The sequence below is a fragment of the Dreissena polymorpha genome, chromosome 4, assembly GCF_020536995.1.
Source record: "Dreissena polymorpha isolate Duluth1 chromosome 4, UMN_Dpol_1.0, whole genome shotgun sequence".
In the NCBI taxonomy this organism is placed as follows: domain Eukaryota; kingdom Metazoa; phylum Mollusca; class Bivalvia; order Myida; family Dreissenidae; genus Dreissena; species Dreissena polymorpha.
Genome location: NC_068358.1, coordinates 90,613,122 through 90,618,792, shown reverse-complemented (window position 1 = coordinate 90,618,792; position 5,671 = coordinate 90,613,122). Strand labels below are relative to the sequence as shown.

Genomic DNA, 5,671 nt, shown 5'->3' with positions numbered 1-5,671 from the left:
TAGAACAATTAATTGGACTATACATTTGTGTATTTTGTTACAATTAAACTTATTATAATTGTTGTTTTAGCTATAATGATGTTTTTCATTATTTTAAGGACATGTGGTATAGTTCATGATTTGTTTAATCTTGTACATGTTTCATAAAGTTATTAACTATAACAATGACATTTTTTTGTTAAATAAGACCTCTCGTCCATAGTATATGCACTCCAGAGTTTATATTAAGTGATAATAATTTACATTTACGAATATTAATAATGCATGTGATTATAAAAGGCAATAACATGTGTCAAATATTGAAATACTTATTCATAAACTAGTAAAAGAATATGAAATCAGTAACATAAACATACCAATTACTGTCTGTAATATCAGAATTACAGCAGTTTAATCCTAAAAACTATGCACAGCTTTTTGTTACAGGAGCTGATCCATGTTCCTTTGATGGAACTCTGCATGAATCGTGGGATTTTGCACAGACTGTGCATTATCCACACCATGCAAGACAGGCTGGCCCTATCTACTTTGCGTTGCCAAGGGAACAGGTAGCATTTTATGAAAAGTGAAGTTTGTATATGATAACTCTATAACATTGTTTGAATATAAACATAAGATACTTTTTACAGGTTTATTTCAAGAAGAGAATGTACATATTTTGGATGATTTGACATAATTTGTATGAAATTTACTTATGTCTTTATAGCAACTATTCTCTTGGAACAGGAAATCATACGTTCTACATGATTGATGAGGCAGAGCTGCCTGGAAAGGGTGCGGGCTGTGTCGTAAGCGTAGTGCACTATTATTTCAAGCACTATGGTTATGGAGAAGAAGAACGCACAGGTAAAGCAGTATTTAAAGGTTCATTTTAAAATCATATTTTGCTTCATATAAACAACGTACATATAACGTTCCTTGTTAAAAATGTGTATCTGTGGATTTTTGAATACGGTAGTAAACAAATGTAGTTGATATATGTTGAACATATACTGGTACCTCAATACATTATTTACAGAAATTGTGGACTTGTTTATTTGTATGTCTGCCAATTTAAGAACCATGGTATTGCATGTGGCGAGTGATTCAATGTTATTTAATGTCAAACAATAGTTCTTTGTTGAACAGTTATTATTACAATTGCATGAAAGAATAGTTAAGAACTAATTCATATTTAATGTTATATTTGAATCATTATGACATTTGTAATCAATTTTAAATGATAAGTATTGATTTGAATGTATGCAACTTCTATTGAGTTTATAGTGTTAAAGTGAACACTTAATCATAGTATGCCTGCTAAAATAAACATTGCTTAAAATTGACATTTGTTACTCAAATATTGTTAAAATTGCATGAAATATTTTTAGAAAAGTAAATGGCAGTCAATTTAGTTTTACAATTAAATAATACAGAGGGAATAATAAGACACACATTTATTGTTTTACTTTTACACTTGACATTTAACATTTTATTTTTTAGGCCTTCATGAATCCACCAGCATCAGCATCAACACCATGCTAGCAGGCCACACAAAGTTTGCTCCTGACTGGCATTTTGGTGTTTGGTTTGTCAAGTGAAGTGGAGGGCGAGTGATGCAGAGAAAATGCAAGACATTGCTACAACCGTACGATCATCATAACGGTCGGGTCACAACATTCCCCATCGCGTGTGTGACATGGAGAGTCCGGTCAAATTCTTTGAGTGGCGGTCACACCATGAAGCCGAGTTCAGGAACATAAAAATCATAACTTAATACCACCATTTCTTTGTTTCCAAATATGATCCCGGTATTTTGCATTGTAAGGAGTAAGCTGACTCTACCAAGGAGTGTTTTGATCTTTTGAAGTGTGCAATAAATAAGAATGCCATGCCTCCAATTAAGACCATTCCAGTGCTCCCGTCAGCAAGACAGTGGTACTTGTATGATCACATATCGAAAATTTTCAGGTCTGAGTCAGCAAAAGAGAAAACATGTCCCAATCCTCTTATTCCAAAGTAATTGTTCATTTGGAATGTACAGTTTTGAAAAAAATACTGACAATAAAGGCATTAATAAATGTTGTATAGGGAGTTGTGTGCAATTAAGTATGTTGATTTGCCTGCAATGAATGGTTAATTTTGTCAATGTTGCATTATGATGTCATTGTTATGTAAATTGACATGCATTTCAAGTATAGCCCATGTTGTGTGATTTTTGTTTATAAAAAAAAATATTTAAAAACCTGGTTAATGTTTGGAAATAATCAAAAAGTGATGTATTGCATTGTTTCTAACTTGTTAGATTCTTTAATAACAATTAAAAAAAAGATGCTTTTAACAAACAATGTGCTTATATGAAAACTTGTTTAAACTATTTTACTTGTGTATACTTTTACTTGAATAATGCTTAAAATGATTAGTATGTGAGCAATAAAAACAAACTCATTTTATACTTTTGCACATTATTAATTTCATACACTGTGTTCACGAAAAAGGCTGTATAATGAAAAATAATAGGAATGTTTGCACAAAATTTCATATTTTGATTCCACAAACTCTACTCTACAAGAAAATGATGATATCTGAAAATGTCATTTTTTGACCAAATTGGTCAAAATTGCTTGTGCGGCATTATTATTTGTTTCGATACACAAACACTAAGCGGTATCAAATTCACGACGCCGGAAACATGCGAGAATGTAATCGATTGAGAAGAGTAACGCAAAAATGGGCCGGTTGTGTTTATAGATTGCTAAGTAAGGAAATGCTTGCTTGCTTGTATGTAAAATTAAATTGTAAACTGTTTTGATCATAATCAACTCGATCTTCGACTTAAAACATGTTGTTAAGTATGCGTAGTGCGATTTTAGCTTCAGTATTTAAAAGAAGTCTATTTGTAACCCTAATTATATGCATTCAAAGAAGTAATTTAATGGTTATGTGCAAAATCGTGCTGCTGACATAACATTTTTACATACATGTATTTGTATTTTGAACATTTAACGATGTGTGTTGATATTTCAACATTGTTTTTAATCGCCAAAAAGAAACAGGCGGTGGACACGTTTTATGATTCGTATCTCTGTGAATAACGATTTATTATTATTGAACGATGTATGTTTGTGTGTTTCATCCATCAATAATACAGGAAATGTTCTGTCAAACATTAAATGCACAGGTCCAATTTTCGCTCCCTTTTGGATACACGGCGAACTACAGAATGACGCATTTGAAAATTCCGCCAACATTTAAATATTTTAATGCCTGTCACAAATGTAAGCACGTTTTGTTGTAGCGTAGTTGCTTTAACTCCCAATATTGACGATGCGAATGAAGTTGCTGTGTTGTTATTTTTTGGCAGTGCTCGAGTCCTATCGAGCACCTCGAGGGAAATACAACTAATGGGCGAAGGAGTTGTATTCAGTCTTTGATCTGTAAAGTATTTTCAGTGAATAGATCATTGCGTGAAAATGACAAATAAGTACAACTGAATATTGAAATTGATCAAAATTAATATTTAAAAAATGCATCAAACAAGCTTTGTTTGCAGAGGGTCGTTTTCGCTTGTGGATTCATTCGTTGTTTCCTTACCCTTTGAATACGTCACACAAATACATTGCTTTAAAAGATGTAACCCCATGGTAACAAGTGCAGATCGTTTATACCTCGTGCGTGTTTCATCTTGTCTCCGGAACATGTGTCGATATATCATGACGTTAATGGTAGTGATATATGATTTGTTATTTATTCTAACTTTGAATAAACATACAATCTGAAATCTTATTTACATAAGAAAGAACAAATAAAGATCGTCGTTTAAATTGCTCTGACATATTTTCTTAATTTGATACTATCTACCTTGCGTGTATAGCAGGCAGCGAGCTGGCCCGTGTGTTCAAATGATGTATTAATGTGTGTACACGTTATTTCAATGCAACTTATCAGATAGCTCTTCAAATTGTTTATAAAATTATAATGGTTGTCAAAAAAAGAAACATGACTGTTCTAAATGACGTGGGTTCGTCAGATGTCAACAGACTATTGACATTATTTTGTTTCGGTATAATAGTAAATTAGCATGCTTCATTGAACGAAAACTTGTTGTCACCCAGCGATAAATTGTTTGATAAAAATGTCTGTATAATTTTTCGAACCTTACCTCGGACCTAAGTTCGTGAATATGCGCATAAAGCACCAAATAACAGCAAAAACTGTCAACTGGGATGATTATCATTCCAATCAACACTGAAATATATGCTTATCGACTGTCATGCAATTTAATGTTGCTACTAAATAGGTTCTTAAGGAAAAAATATTACAAAAATTATAATATACAATTGTTAAACCGACATATGATGAAAGGGTGTGTGTTGGTTATTTTGTTTGTTTTATACGGATTTCAAATATCCACAGCAATGACTTGATTGTGCGCATAAATTCAAACACACAATAAACTTGCTTTAAAAATTGTATGAGCTGCATTAAGCCTAACCTTTTCTACATGAAGATGAGTTGTAAATTCTCCATAAACATTATCTACATACATGTTCAAACATACGACCAAACCAAAGGAAGGTTATGCTTTTAGTAAATAATAACATAAAAAGTAGCGTCGATTCGGGCTAAATTGATGGGCAAAGTCAGACATGTCTTTAAAACAACATACATTTATATTTAGTAAAAAATAACAGTGTCTTGTCATTTTTAAATGTTAAATATGGGCCGTGCTCTGTGAAAAGGTGGGTTCAATTCATGTGCGTAAAATGCCGCCAACGATTAACCTGTGCAGTCCGCACAGGCTAATCAGGGACGAAACTTTCCGACTGAACTGGAATTTTGCTAAGAAGTCTCTTTGTAAACAAAAATCAATACAGGTATAAACATTTATGCAACAGTACAACTTATCTTACTCTAACAGTTTTAAACTAGAACTCAACATAACTTCAACAATCGTGTTCATCTATTAATATAAAAAATGTAATGCATTGTGGCTTATGCATATATTTCGTTTACTAATTTTTTTTTATGAATAGCATATCTTATAAATAACATAATATCACAAAACGTGTAACGGATAGGAGTAGACAAATCAAAAGGCGTTTATTTGAACTATATTACCGATGTGTTTGTTTTTCGGTACCGTATTACCTTTCAAGTATCTTGGTCGATCTCATTAACAATTACGGATTTTATATTGGTGTTCTTTGCAAGTTAGAATTTTGACGGTTTAATGTATGAACCTTATTCATTACTTGCTGCATACTTCCATTTTAGCTTCCGGTGTGTTCTTTGACAAATTAATCAAAGTTAAGAAAGGCGGTTTTATTACAATCGTAAACCTAAGCAGTTTTTATTTTCCAGTTTTAACTATGTACTGTTCAAGCAACGAAGAGTTAACATGCATTTAATATATTTTAATAACTTCCTGTTTAAAATGTTACTGTATCAAATGGCGTTAATTCGCAATTGATCGAGTAAATAATACAGAAGTAATTGATAGAAGAAATAACCAACAATACGATACACAAACACTAAGCGGTATCAAATTCACTACACCGGAAACATGCGAAGAATGTAATCGATTGAGAAGAGTAACGCAAAAATGGGCCGGTTGTGTTTATAGATTGCTAAGTAAGGAAATGCTTGCATGCTTTTAGGTACAAGTACATAAAATATTTTGATCATAAGC

General features: G+C 32.2%; 1 long non-coding RNA gene across 1 annotated transcript; it reads left to right on the top strand.

Annotated features, from left to right (window-relative positions):
• Positions 1-426: 426 nt before the first annotated feature.
• Positions 427-2,001, top strand: LOC127879135 (uncharacterized). Its single transcript, XR_008048930.1, has 3 exons — positions 427-548; positions 727-846; positions 1,483-2,001. It is a non-coding gene; the product is annotated as an uncharacterized LOC127879135 (long non-coding RNA).
• Positions 2,002-5,671: the final 3,670 nt, after the last annotated feature.